Source organism: Nicotiana attenuata, unplaced genomic scaffold, assembly GCF_001879085.1.
Source record: "Nicotiana attenuata strain UT unplaced genomic scaffold, NIATTr2, whole genome shotgun sequence".
Classification (NCBI taxonomy): domain Eukaryota; kingdom Viridiplantae; phylum Streptophyta; class Magnoliopsida; order Solanales; family Solanaceae; genus Nicotiana; species Nicotiana attenuata.
The window spans coordinates 217,106-233,094 of record NW_017671166.1 but is presented as its reverse complement, the minus strand read 5'-3'; positions in this window follow the sequence as shown (position 1 = coordinate 233,094).

Genomic DNA, 15,989 nt, shown 5'->3' with positions numbered 1-15,989 from the left:
GATCATGATCTCAGTTAGTAATGAGTTGTTAAGTGGCATGGTGTATGCAACTAGTGCACAGAAAGTGTGGGCTGATCTTAGGGAAAGCTTTGACAAGGTGAATGGATCTAGAATTCTGTTTTTGCACAGACAAATTGCTACCTTGTCTCAGGCCATTTCCTCTGTGTCAGTGTATTTTTCTAAGCTGAAAGAACTTTGGGAAGAGTTTGATGCATTAATGCCTTGCCTGGATGTGGCTGTGAGGAATCGAAGAGGTATGCAGAACACTTTGGTAACCACGGGTTGCTGTAGTTTCTGATGGGTCTAAANTTTTTAGTTTAACCGATTGGGTAAGCGGCTATTTAGGTTAATCCCCCTTCTTGATTAATTAATCTAATAGCCGCCCACCTAATCACCTAAACTAAAAATAACCGAAAAATGTATAATATATGTATAGCATGTGTATAACTGTGTATAATTAATATATAATCTTTGTACACCGGCTAGAAAAAGTAAATAGAGAATCTGACCGGCTATTTGTGTCAAAATCCCAAACAAATAAGGGAATCTTACAGAAATGTCCCAAAAAATCTCAACTTACCAACCTCTAGCCATTAATTATTGACTTACCAAAACTAGTCAGGCACATATAAAAATTAAAAACCCAAAGAAATAAGGTTCTTTCTCTCCAAGAATCACACACAAAGATCTCCTTTCATACTTTTAAGCGTGATTAGTAGAGCTGTCAAACGGGCCAGCCTAGCTCAAACAAGCCCAAGCCTCGCGGGCTTTTTAATTTGGTGGGCTAGAACGGGCCGGCCCTCCATCTAAATAGGCCTTAAAATGACCAGCCCAACCCAGCCTAAGAGGGTTGCGGGCTAGGGCGGCATATGAATCATTTTTGTTTGTTTAGAGCGTACAAGAATCTTGATATTTGACAAGGAATCTTGTAATTGAAATACAAATTCTATATCTCTAACTGTTCTTTTTTAACATTACATGAATATTTTTTTAATACTTTTCTTTCACTTTTCTCATGTTCAGGGATTGTTTCAATAAGTTTATATGTTGACCTTATTTAATGTCACGACCCGAATTTCCCACCCTCGGGAGTCGTGATGGCACCTACTAGTAAAAGCTAGGCAAGCCAAACAACTGAATTTAATTACCTAGGTTCCATTTTAAATCCGTTAACAATTAAGAACCAACAGTTAATGAACAACATAATTTAATAGGCGGAAGACTAAATTTCAAGTTGTAATAGTGCTACCAATATCAATCCATAACAATCTACCCAAGACTGGTATCACAACTTCACAGACTGTCTAAGAGTACTACAAATAAAGGTCTGAAAGAAATAACAAAATACTGTCTCCGGGATTACATAAAAGAAACAGGAATAATAGATAGAGGGAGATGCCAAGGCCTGCGGACGCCTGTAGGACTACCTCGGGTCGCCTGATGAACAAGGAGCAGAAATCTCACTGCGGTCCGAAATCTACAGCACTGGGATCTGCACAAAAGAGTGCAGAGTGTAGTATCAGCACAACCGACTCCATGTGCTGGTAAGTGCCTAGCCTAACCTCGGCGAAGTAGTGATGAGGCTAGGACCAGACTACCAAATAAACCTGTACAGATAAATAACGTACAGCGGAAAAATAAAAGCAGAAATATATAGTCAAGGATGGGAGGGAAAAACATGCTGCGGAGAAATATCAGGTGGCAACAGGAAGACAGCAGGTAAATATAGGGAACACCACAATTCAACTATCAACAAGAATCAGAAATCAAACAAGTGCACGGCATCACCCTTCGTGCTTTTACTCTCATCCTCACCATAAAATCAATATAATTGGTACGGAATGGTACATCGCGCGGCACGGCATCACCCTTCGCGCTTTACACTCTTCCTCACAAAAAAAAAATCATACACGGCATCACCCTTCGTGCTTTACACTCTTCCTCACCCAAACAACAAACACAAACAATAAGGGCAAGGAATAAATGAATCATAATAAAATTTCGGCAAGGGAACAATATCAAGACAACAACATCCCGGCAAGGGAACAATATAAAAAAAAAAAAAACGTCCCGGCAAGGGAACAATACCATAATCCACTTCTCTTTTTCACATTTACTTCACAACTTGATTCACAATTTGAGCCAATGCTCTATAAGGTTCAATTACCAATTATTCTTCCACAATTCACCTCACAACTTGAGCCAACGCTCCTAAATGTTCAAATATCCCCATTGTTTCCACAAACTTTGCCCAACAATAGAAAGCATCACCTAAAGGCATGAACAATACAAACGGAGTCATTTTAATAATAATACAAGACTCACGGGCATGCTTGACACCAACGTATAGATACTCGTCACCCTCCCTATACGTCGTACTCAACAAATATCACATAGCAAATATGACACAACTCCTAATCCCTCAAGCTAAGGTTAGACCAAACACTTACCTCGATGCCTCGAACACAGTTCAAGCCTCAACTATCGCTTTACCTCTTGATTCCACCACCAATTCGCTTGTATCTAGCCACAAGTTACTTAGTTATATCAATAAATGCTAAATGAATCAATTCTAATGCATGGAAATAAGTTTTCTAAAGTTTTTCCCAAAAAGTCAAAAATCGACCTCGGGCCCACATGGTCAAAACCCGAGGTTCGAACCAAAACCCGACTACCCATTCACCCACGAACTCAAATATACAATTTATTTTGAAATCGAACCTCAAATCGAGGTCCAAATCCCCAAAATTTGAAAAACCTAGGTTCTACCCAAAACACTCAATTCCCCCCATGAAAACCTTTGATTTTGAGTTGAAATCATGTGAAAAGATGTTAGAGATTGAAGAAAGCGAGTTAGAAATAACTTACAATCGATTTGGAGAAGAAATTGCCTTTGCAAAATCGCCCTAGAGTGTTTTGGTTTTGAAAGAGTGTGAAAAAATGGTTGAAATGCGTCTAAGTTATGAATTTACAGGTCTCTGATGTCGCAATTGTGACCAGGGTTCGCAATTGCGAACCCTCAGGATTCTGAGACTTTCGCATTTGCGAACAAAATGTCGCATTTGCGACCAAGTCAATTTTCCGGTCCTCTTCGCATTTGCGATAGACCTTTCGCAAATGCGAAGTCGCATTTGCGATAGAGGAGTCGCATTTGCGACCAAGGCAGCCAAGGCCATATCTCGCATTAGCGACGCATTGTTCGCATTTGCGAGCTCGCATTTGCGAGCCACGCTTCGCATCTGCGAAACCTGCAGGCCTGATCATACCAGCTGAAAAACTTGCAATTTCCTAAGTCCAAATTTTACTCCGTGGCCTATCCAAAACTCACCCGAGCCCTCAGGGCTCCAAATCAAACATGCACACTAACCCAAAAACATCATACGGACTCGCTCGTGCATTCAAATCACCAAAACAACATGTACAACTATGAATTTAGCATCAAAATCATGAACTCACTTAAGAACATCAATTTTTTTCTAATTTTCTCAAATAAGGTCCGATTCACGTCATTTCAAGTCCGTTTCTTACCAAACTTCACAGACTCGACTTAAATTACATATAAGACCTGTACCGGGCTCCGGAACCAAAATACGGGCCCGATACATCAAATTTCAAACACATTTCATTTTCGAAAACTCATAAATTTTTCAGAAAATAATTTTCTTTAAAAATTCATTTCTCGGGCTTGGGACCTCGGAATTTGATTCCGGGCATACGCCCAAGTCCCATATTTTCCTACGGACCCTCCGGGACCGTCAAATCACGGTCCGAGTCCGTTTACCCAAAATGTTGACTAAAGTCAACCATAATAAAATTTTAACTCTATAAATTTCTATTTCTCATATTTTCACATAGAAGGCTTTCCGGGTATAGGTCCGGACCACGCACGCAAATCGAGATGAGGTAAAAAGAAGGTTTTCAGGCCTCGAAACGGACATAAGGAGGAAGTATCTGAGTCGGGAAAAAGATGGGGATAACGGCTCCGCATATCAAACTCGGACTCCCAGGTCGATGCCTCAGCAGGCTGACCTCTCCACTGAACACGAACAGAAGGGAAACTCTTCGATCTCAAATGACGAACCTGCCGGTCTAGAATAGCTACCAGCTCCTCCTCATATGACAAGTCCTTGTCCAACTGGACAGTGCTGAAGTCTAACACGTGGGATGGATCGCCGTGATACATCCGAAGCATGGACACGTGAAACACTGGGTGCACGGCTGATAAGCTCGGCGGCAACGCAAGTCTGTAAGCCACCTCTCCCACTCGATCAAGAATCTCAAATGGGCCAATGAACCTAGGGCTAAGCTTGCCCCTCTTCCCAAATCTCATCACGCCCTTCATAGGCGACACCCGAAGCAATACTCGCTCACCGACCGTGAATGCCAAATCACGAGCCTTACGGTCGGCGTAACTCTTTTGCCTGGACTGAGTTGTACGAAGTCTATCCTAATTGATCCTGACTTTGTCCAAGGCATCCTGCACTAGATCCGTACCCAACAACCGAGCCTCTCCCGGCTCAAACCATCCGACCGGAGACCAACACTGCCTACCATATAAAGCCTCATAGGGAGCCATCTGGATGCTCGACTGGTAGCTGTTGTTGTAGGCGAACTCTGCTAAAGGAAAAAACTGATCCCATGAGCCTCCAAAGTCAATAACACAAGCTCGGAGCATATCCTCCAAAATCTGAATAGTCCGCCCGGACTGCCCGTCCGTCTGAGGATGAAACGATGTGCTCAACTCAACCCGTGTGCCCAACTCCCGCTGAACTGCTCTCCAGAAATATGAGGTAAACTGCGTACCTCGGTCCGAGATGATAGACACGGGCACACCATGAAGACGAACAATCTCCCGAATATAGATCTCTGCTAACCTCTCGAAAGAATAGGAGACTGCCACATGAATGAAATGCGCTGACTTGGTCAGCCTATCAACAATAACCCACACTGCATCGAACCTCCTCTGGGTCTGTGGGAGTGCACTAACGAAGTCCATAGTGATCCGCTCCCACTTCCACTCAGGAATCTCAATCTTCTGGAACAGACCACCAGGTCTCTGATGCTCGTACTTAACCTGCTGACAATTCAAACACCGAGCCACATACGCAACAATGTCCTTCTTCATTCTCCTCCACCAATAATGCTGCCGCAAATCCCGATACATCTTGGCGGCGCCCGGATGAATAGAGTACCGGGAACTATGGGCCTCCTCTAGGATCAACTCCCGAAGTCCATCCACATTAGGCACACAAATACGACCCTGCATCCTCAAAACTCCATCATCCCCTAGTGTAACCTGCTTGGCATCCCCGTGCTGCACTGTGTCTCTGAGGACACACAAATGAGGATCATCGTACTGCCGATCTTGGATACGCTCCAATAAAGAAGAGCGAGCAACTGTGCAAGCTAATACACGGCTGGGCTCAGAAACATCCAACCTCACAAACTGATTGGCCAAAGCCTGAACCTCCAAAGCAAGCGGTCTCTCACCGACCGGAATATACGCAAGACTGCCCATACTGGCTGACTTCCTACTCAAAGCATCGGCCACCACATTGGCCTTCCCGGGATGATATAGGATGGTGATATCATAGTCTTTCAACAACTCTAACCACCTTCTCTGCCTCAAATTTAGCTCCTTCTGCTTGAACAAGTATTGCAAACTCTTGTGGTCCGTGAACACCTCACATGCCACGCCATACAGATAATGCCTCCAAATCTTCAGCGCGTGAACTATGGCTGCTAACTCCAAATCATGGACTGGATAGTTCTTCTCATAAATATTCAACTGACGCGAAACATAAGCAATGACCTTGCCATTCTGCATCAACACCGCACCAAGCCCAACACGAGATGCATCACAATAAACTGTATATGGGCCTGAACCAGTGGGCAAAACCAACACTGGCGCCGTAGTCAAAGGTGTCTTGAGTTTCTGGAAGCTCGCCTCGCACTCATCCGACCACCTAAATTGGGCATCCTTCTGGGTCAACCTAGTCATCGGGGCTGCAATAGATGAAAACCCCTCCACGAACCTACGATAATAGCCTGCCAAACCCAAGAAACTCCGAATCTCAGTAGCTGATGTGGGTCGAGGCCAATTCTTGACTGCCTCTATCTTCTTTGGATCTACCTGAATACCCTCTGCTGAAACCACATGGCCCAAGAAAGCAACTGAACTCAACTAGAACTCACACTTTGAAAACTTAGCATACAGCTGACTATCTCTCAGAGTCTGAAGAACCACTCTCAGATGCTGCTCATGCTCCTCCCGGCTGCGGGAATAAATCAAAATATTGTCAATGAAGACTATCACAAATGAATCCAAGTAAGGCCTGAACACTCGGTTCATCAAATCCATGAAAGCTGCTGGAGCATTCGTCAACCCGAACGACATCACCAAGAACTCATAATGCCCGTACCGAGTGCGGAAAGCTTTCTTAGGGACATCGGACGCCCTAATCCTCAACTGATGGTAGCCAGATCTCAAGTCGATCTTAGAAAACACTTGGGCACCCTGAAGCTGGTCGAACAAATCATCAATCCTCGGTAAAGGGTACTTATTCTTGATTGTGACCTTGTTCAATTGCCGGTAATCTGTACATATTCTCATCGATCCGTCCTTCTTCTTGACAAACAACACCGGCGCACCCCATGGCGAGACACTGGGCCTAATGAAGCCCTTATCAAGCAAGTCTTGTAACTGCTCCTTCAACTCTTTCAACTCAGGCGGGGCCATACGATATGGCGGAATAGAAATGGGCTGAGTGCCCGGAGCCAGATCAATGCAAAAGTCAATATCCCTGTCGGGTGGCATACCCGGCAGGTCTGAAGGAAATACCTCAGGAAACTAACGGACAACGGGCATAGAATCAATAGAAGGAACCTCGGCACTAGAATCACGAACATATGCCAAATAGGCCAAACACCCCTTCTCAACCATTCGCCGAGCCTTCATATATGAGATAACGCTATGGGTAGAATGTCCAGGAGTCCCTCTCCACTCTAAACGAGGTAAACCCGATAAGGCTAAGGTCACAGTCTTGGCATGATAATCCAAGATAGCGTGGTAAGGTGATAACCAGTCCATCCCCAGTATGAAATCAAAATCAACCATGTCCAACAATAATAAATCTACTCGGCTCTCAAGACCCCCAATCACAACCACGCAAGAACGATGAACACGATCTACCACAATAGAATCACCCACCGGGGTGGACACATAAACAGGAGCACTCAGAGAATCACTGGGCATGACCAGATATGGCGCAAAATAAGATGACACATAAGAGTATGTAGACCCTGGATCAAATATCACTGAAGCATCCCTACTACAAACCAGAACCGTACCTGTGATGACTGCATCGGAAGCCTCAGCCTCCGGCCTGGCTGGAAGAGCATAAAATCGGGGCTGGGCCCCACCACCCTGGACTACATCTCTGGGACGTCCTGCCGCTGGCTGGCCTCCACCTCTAGCGGCCTGAGCTCCACCTTTAGCACCTCTACCTCCACCTCTGGCTGGCTGGGCGGGCTGTGGAACACTCGGTGACTGAACCATGGCACGGGAACCCGGATGCTGAGAGCTGCTCGATGCTCAAGGACAAAATCTAGCAATGTGACCCATATCACCACAAGTATAACAGGTCCTCGGCTGCTGAGATTGCTGACCCTGATAACCTGAATGACCACCCCGAAAACTCTAGAGCGGCGGCGCACTGATAGGAGCTGGTGGTGCACTGTAAGACTACTGATCAGAATACTGCATGTGAGAGCCACGGCCACCTGAAGCACCGTGAGAAACCTGAAGTGCCGACTGAAAAGGCCAGGGAGGATGGCCTCTACCATACGAATCCCTGCCTCCAGACGAGGCGCCACTGAATCTACGTGAATGACGAGGCCTCTTGTCAGACCCCTGACCTCCTCCCTGCGATAAAACCATCTCAACTCTCCTGGCCACATTGGCCACCTCATGGAAAGAAATCTCACTCCCCGTCTCCTTAGCCATCTAAAGTCGTATAGGCTGGATAAGCCCCTCGATGAACCTCCTCACTCTCTCTCTCTCTCTCTCTCTCTCAGTAGGAAGTATAAGTAGAGTATGACGGGCCAACTCGATAAACCTGGTCTCGTACTGAGTAACAGTCATGGAACCCTGCTGGAGACTCTCAAACTGCCTCCGATAGATCTCTCTCTAAGTAACGGGAAGAAACTTCTCCAAGAATAGCTGAGTAAACTGCTCCCAAGTCAAAGCTGGTGATCCAGCTGTTCTAGCCAAACAATAATCTCTCCACCAAGTCTTGGCGGATCCAGATAAGTGAAAAGTAGCAAAATCGACCCCATTGGTCTCCACTATCCCCATGTTCCTGAGAACCTTGTGACAGCTGTCTAGATAATCCTGGGGATCCTCAGAAGATGCACTGCTAAAAGTGGTAGTGAAGAGCTTGGTGAACCTATCCAATCTCCAGAAGGCATCGGCAGCCATAGCTGCTCCGTCACCAGTCTAGGCTACCACACCCGGCTAAACTGCTCCAACTGGCTGAGCTGCTGGAGTCTGAAACTGGGGAGCCACCTGCTCCGGAGTGTGAGTAGCAGGAGACTGGGCCCCTCCTCCAGCCTGAGAGACTGCTGGTGCTACAGGAAGCAAGCCTACCTGGGTGACACTCTCCATGAGGCCCACCAGACGGACCAGAGCATCCTGAAGTACTGGGGTAGCAATGAACCCATCTGGGACCTGAGCTGGGCCCACCGGAGCTGTCTGGTCCGGAACCTCCTCGTCAAACTCAACTTGAGGCTCCGCAACTGGTGCTGCTGCTCCGGGCTGAGCTCTGCTCCTACCTCGGCCTCTAGCACGGCCTCGGCCTCGCCCTCTATCCCTCGTGGGAGCTGCTGCTGGAGGCTCAGGCTGCTGATCAGCGGAAGAGGAAGCGCATGTTCTCGGCATCTGCGAAAGAATAGAGTAGAAGTTCAATTAGCATTGAGAAACCAAACCGCACGACAAGAAAGAATAGATGTGAAGTTTTTCCTAACTCTGTAGCCTCTGGGGGATAAATAGAGACGTCTCCGTACCGATCCCTCAGACTCTACTAAGCTTGTCCGTGAATTGTGAGACCTATGTAACCTAGAGCTCTGATACCAACTTGTCACGACCCGGTATTTCCCGCCCTCGGGAGTCGTGATGGCGCCTACTAGTGAAAGCTAGGCAAGCCAACCAACTGAATTATTTCCTTGTTTCCATTCTAAACCCATTAACAATTAAGAATCAACAGTTAACAATCAACAAAATTTACTAAGCGGAAGGTTTAATTTCATGTTTTAATAACACTGCTAATACCATTCCATAACAACTCTACCCAAGACTAGTGTCACAACTTTACAGACGGTCTAAGAGTACTAAAAATAAAGGTCTGAAAGAAAATAATACAAACTGTCTCTGGAAATACAAGAAAGAAACAGGAATAATAGCTAGAAGGAGACGCCAAGGCTTGCGAACGCCCGCAGGACTACCTCGGGCCGCCTGTTGAATGCGAAACAGCTATCTCACTGCGGTCCGTAATCTATAGCACCGGGATCTGCACAAAAAAGTGCAGAGTGTAGTATCAGCACAACCGACCCCATGTGCTGGTAAGTGCCTAGCCTAACCCCGGCGAAGTCGAGGCAAGGACCAGACTACCAAATAACCATGTGCAGTTAAATCACATACAGCAAAGAAATAAAGCAGAAATGTACAGTCAAGAATGGGAGGGGAAAGCATGCTGCGGGGAAATAACAAATGATAACAGGAAATCAGCAGGTAAACCTAAGGAACACCATAACTCAGTTTTCAACGAGAATCAGAAATCAAACAAGTACACGGCATCACCCTTCGTGCTTTTACTCACATCTCAACATAAACTGCACGGCATCACCCTTCGTGCTTTTACTCTCATCCTCACCATAAAATCAATATAATCGGCACGGAATGGTACATCGTGCGGCACGGCATCACCCTTCGTGCTTTACACTCTTCCTCACAAAATTTATACACGGCATCACCCTTCGTGCTTTAACACTCTCTCACCAAAACAATGCACGGCATCACCCTTCGTGCTTTACACTCTTCCTCACCCAAACAACAATCACAAACAATAAGGGCAAGGAAATAAATGAATCTCAATAAAATCCCGGCAAGGGAACAATATCAAAGCAACAACATCCGGCAAGGGAACAGTACCATAATCCTCTTCTCTTTTCACATTTATTTCACAACTCGATTCACAATTTGAGCCAATGCTCTATAAGGTTCAATTGCTAATTATTCTTTCACAATTCACTTCACAACTTGAGCAACCGCTCCTCAATGTTCAAATATCACCATTTCTTCCACAAACTTTACCCAACATTAGAAAACATCAAAAAGGCATGAACAATACAAACGGAGTCATGATAATAATAATATAAGACTCACGGGCATGCTTGACACTAACGTATAGATACTCGTCACCATGCCTATACGTCGTACTCAACAAATAATACATAGCAAATGGGACACAACTCCTAATCCCTCAAGCTAAGTTAGACCAAACACTTACCTCGATGCCTCGTACACAGTTCAAGCCTCAATTATAGCTTTACCTCTTGATTCCACCACCAATTCGCTCGTATCTAGCCACAAGTTACTTAATTACATCAATAAATGCTAAATGAATCGATTCTAATGCATGGAAATAAGTTTTCTAAAGTTTTTCCCAAAAAGTCAAAATGTGACCCCGGGCCCACATGGTCAAAACCCGAGGTTCGAACTAAAACCCGACTACCCATTCACTAACGAACTCAAATATATAATTTGTTTTGAAATCGGACCTCAAATCGAGGTCTAAATCCCCAAAATTTGAAAAACCTAGGGTCTACCCAAAACACCCAATTTCCCCCATGAAAATCATTGATTTTGAGTTGAAATCATGTGAAAAGATGTTAAGGATTGAAGAAAACTAGTTAGAAACGACTTACAATTGATTTGGAGAAGAAGTTGCCTTTGAAAAATCGCCATAGAGTATTTATGTTTCGAGAAGATATGAAAAATGGCTGAAAATGCGTCTAAGTGTGGATTTACAGGTCTCTGATGTCGCAATTGCGACGAGGGTTCGCAATGCGAACCTAGAAGTCTGCTAAGCTCGCATTCGCGAACAAAATGTTGCATTTGCGACCAAGCCAATTTTCAGGTCTTCTTCGTATTTGCGATAGACCTGTCACAAATGCGAAGTCGCGTTTGCGATAGAGGAGTCGCATTTGCGACTATTGGCCACAACAGGGGACATCGCATTTGCGATGCATGCTTCACATTTGCGAGGAAGTGCTGGCCTGGGCTATTTCGCATTTGCGACATAGCCTTCGCATTTGCGGTCTCGCATTTGCAGCCAGGCTTCGCAAATGCGAAGCCTGTAGGCCTGCAACACACCAGTTCAAATCTGCAACACTCTAAGTCCAAATTTCACCCCGTGGCCTATCCAAAACTCACCCGAGCCCTCGGGGCTCCAAACCAAACATGTACACTAACTCAAAAACCTCATACGGACTCGCTCATGCATTCAAATCACCAAAATAACATCAACAACTAGGAATTTAGCATCAAAATCATGAAATCACTTAAGAACATCAAATTTTCAAATTTTCTCAAATAAGGTCCGATTCACGTCATTTCAAGTCCGTTTGTTACCAAACTTCACAGACTCAACTTAAATCACATATAAGACCTGTACCGGGCTCCGGAACCAAGATACGGGGCCGATACCATCAAATTTCAAACACATTTCATTTTCAAAAACTCGTGTATTTTTCAGAAAATAATTTTCTTTAAAAATTCATTTCTCGGGCTAGGGACCTCGAAATTCGATTTCGGGCATACGCCCAAGTCCCATATTTTCTTACGGACCTCTCGGGATCGTCGTAACACGGATTCGGGTCCGTTTACTCAAAATGTTGACCGAAGTCAACTTAAATTTATTTTAAAGGCAAAACTCATTATTTTTCACAGATTTTCATATAATGGCTTTCCGGCTACGCGCCCGGACTGAGCACGCAAATCGAGGTGAGGTAAAAAGGAGGTTTTTAGGCCTAGGAACACTGAATTTGTTTCTAAAACAAGTGATGACTTTTTGGGTCATCACATGAAGATAGCACGCAGTGGTGAAACATCAACCAACGTAAATTTGACGATGAAACCTCAACTGATAAAATTCTCCAACACAAAAAGTCTCCAGCCTTCCTTGAACCTTCTTTGATCACCAACGCTCATATTTAGATACCACTCTTTGCCACGATGGTGAAGAAACGCGTTTTCTAATATTGGAGGAAGATGCTTGCAGATTTTTCTGAGAATATACTTTTAAAAAAAACATTACTATTAAGTTTTGAAAAATATGAAACTGAATAAAGATATACAATATTGATGTATAAATATTTTTTGGAGCTAAGGTATAAGAAACAAAAGTAGTTTATGTTAAAGAAAAAAAGTTTAATGCACATAATAATTTACCAGATCGTGGTTTTCGACGCATGAATCAGTCATAACCACTTCAAATGTTGGAGGATTCTCTTCTTCATTATCACTGCTAGTTGAAGAGTAAGATAGGGCTCATTTGGTAGAGGAAGAGGCATCCATAGTTTAGGGTTTGAGTATGTGAGTGTATCTTATGTTTTGAGTATGTCACTATATATATAGGGACACACATAGCATAGCGCGGTTAACTACTACGTTATGTGTGAATATATACAGTGCGGTTGAATACTACGTTATGTGTGTTGTCTTGTCATTCTGAAAAGCTGCCCGACTACGAAAAAGCTATTTCGTTCAGAAAAAGTCAATATGTATAGCGCGGTTAAATACTACGTTTTGTCATTCTGAAAAGCTGACTGACTGCGAAAAAGCTTTTTTGTTTCAGAAAAAATATTTAACACGCTATATATATCGCGATTACATACTACATTTTGTGTCAATATGTATATCGTGGTTAAATACTACGTTTTGTGTGTTGTCTTGTCGTTCTGAAAAGCTAACCGACTGCGAAAAAGTTGTTTTGTATCAGAAAGAATCTTTAACACGCCAAGCATATCACGTTTAAATACCACATTTTGCGTGAATATATATAGCGCAGTTAAGTACTACGTTTTCTGTGTTGCCTTGCCTATAAACAACGGGCACATTCTAGTTATTTTCTGCGCTTAACAATAACCAATAGCAAATATTTCCATAAAAGCAAGGTTTCTTTTTTTATTACGGTTTAACAAATGTCTGAACCCCTTTATGTACCAAGGTGCGAGTGCGGCAAAAAATGCATGATGAAAGACTGTTGGGATGATGGTGAAAGTTGGACGTCGCTACTGGATGTGTATGAACAAGTTTTACAGGGTTCCCGATGAACCTGCTTGCAATTTTGAGGAATGGATTGATGGACCTTGTCAGCAAGAATAGTACAAAGATTCTTTGCAGTATCTTTATGATTTGACCAAAAAACAGTGGGAATATGAACGACAATACAAACGAGAAGTTGCAGAGTTGAAGGAGAAACTCAAAGAGGTGGAAGAAGAACAAAATAAGCTGGAAGAAAAATTTAAGTGGTTAGGGCAGAGAATACTAGGCGGTGGTGACTAAACAATGACATGTATGTGTTGAGCGTAGTAGTATATCTTTATGTTTCCCGTGTCATGTGTTTTCATTAGTTGTCCTGAATTTACGTTATGTTAAGTTTCTATGTTTCTATTTGTTTTGTAGTGTTAAAATAAAGAAGAAACGGGGTAATAAAAATATAATGCGCATATTATGTAAGCATAAAAAATTGTTTTATTATTTACATAAAATACAAAAAAAGAACATCAATGTGTCCCACATTCTTTGTGTTTCAATGCAGCCGCTGGCCTAAGGTGTATCCCCTCCCACCCAGATACACTATCAGAATCATCCTCATCACGTCGCCTCTTTATACGAGGATGCATTACAGCATGATCGTCAGTAGGGCTGGTAGGATCGATAGAAGGGGTCGTCGGTCCATCAGCAACCTACAAAATAATAAGTAAGCTCAGTATATGAAAATGTATCTTAGTTATGTACTTGTTAAGTCAAAAACATTTTCTTACCATTGTCTCGTCGGGCTCCTGAATATAAGCATCCGTGGTGTCCTGCTCAGCATCGCACAAAGTGGCCTCCGTGATGGGCTGGGATGAAGCCTTCATAAGAAAATTAGAAATTAATTTATGGCGAATCAATGAGAAAAAAACAAATTAAAATTTAATAGTAATACAAACATATCTGCGCCTGTGACAGATCCACAACACCCGTCGACGACGAGCCAAAACTCAGCCCGTGCTCACCATCCAAGTCTCGGGTCGGCCGATCCTCAGCTGCGGTCGATGGGCCTGAAAAGAACTGCTCCCAATCTCTGGTGAAGCTCGTGCCCGTAATCAACAATGGATCTGACGGGGTCACCTGCGATGTAGGTAGCGCAAGTTGAAGGTTGTACGACGGCATGCTGCTGGGATGCTTGTCTGGCTGAGGGAGGTAACCCGGCAGATCAGCTCCAACCTCCTCTTCAGGTGCCTTAACAAGTGACTCAACGCCCCCTTGTTGGGGACCACCTCTTCGCCGGCCCCCACGACCCCGTGGGGAACCCCTACCTCGTGGGACAGCCCTGCCTCGTGGGATAGCCCTGCCTCGTGCCCGTGCCCTCGTGCATGGGACAGACCTACCCTGATGGTAATGCTCTGGCGCCACATAACCAGGGTTGTGATCTAAGCGCTCGTACTCTCTGGCTCGATGCGTGTCTAGGCAGCCAGCTCTGTCACCCGCCGGCCATACTCCTACAAAGCGACCACAGGATCGCCGGCATGCTGTTGCATCTGTAGTCCCAACTGGTGGACTAAATGTAGACCAATAGCCTGCACAACATGTAAAATATAAATTACAGAACGCTATATCACAGTTATAAGTAAGAATACCAAACATACTAGTGCCTCGTGCCTCCCGGCGTATGGAACATACCGACCACCAGCTTGATGGTTGGGGTTCCTGATGATAAGTCGGGTAACGCCGTGGTATCAGGGCATATATTCATGCTCATTATCCTGCTGACTCGGTGAAGGGGGGAGGGGGGGCGGAATTAGGTCAGCTCGCCGGTCCCGTGTATCGATCTGCTCCTCTAGCCATGCCAAAAATACGTAGTCCACCCTGGTCCGATCATCCCGCTGGTATTATGTGGTCTCCCAGGTGGGCGGTGCCGGTACGAGCTACGGCCTGCCAAACTAGCGAAGTACCCGCTCGATGGCATGATGCTCCATAATATCAAGGCAGAACAACGGGACAGAAGCGCCCCACATAAGTCGGTCGGCCGAGCAATAATCGGGCAAGCCACCTATCGTCGCATCGCTGTATGGCGTCCAGATGAACTATTAAGGAAGAACAAAAAACGTCAGTATACGCAACTTGTGTTTGAAGCAATGACAACTAAACTTAGATATACATTTACCTGTGCGCCATCCAGCAAATCCAATATATCTCTACACAAGGAGAGATTATGATGAGCCTCGTTCTCGCGCGTATTTCCCCGTCGGAGTACCCACCTCCTAGCTAGAGGGAGCAACTTAGGTGGTACAACCGAAACTAATGGTGGTAGAGGTGGCTGGAACTGCAGAAACCGCTCCCAGGCCCAAACCTAACATAAAAACTTGACATCAAATTTAAGATATATTTTTACTAGGTATGTTAAAATGAATAGAGTATTTGAATATGTTATCACATGTAGTAGCGGCAAGAATCCACCAACCTCACACTGGGTGCCCATGCTCGCCCGGCACATGCATCTGTACAAGTAGGCGAGAACAGCAAAGCCCCAGCTGTACTAGGGTAAATCTCACACTGGCCCCATGCAGTACAGTCTCATCCTCTGGCCGGAAAGCAGTGAGCCGCTGCAGCGTGTCCAGGTACTGCACACGTGTCATCTCTCTCATGCCAGGCGGCAGTGAAA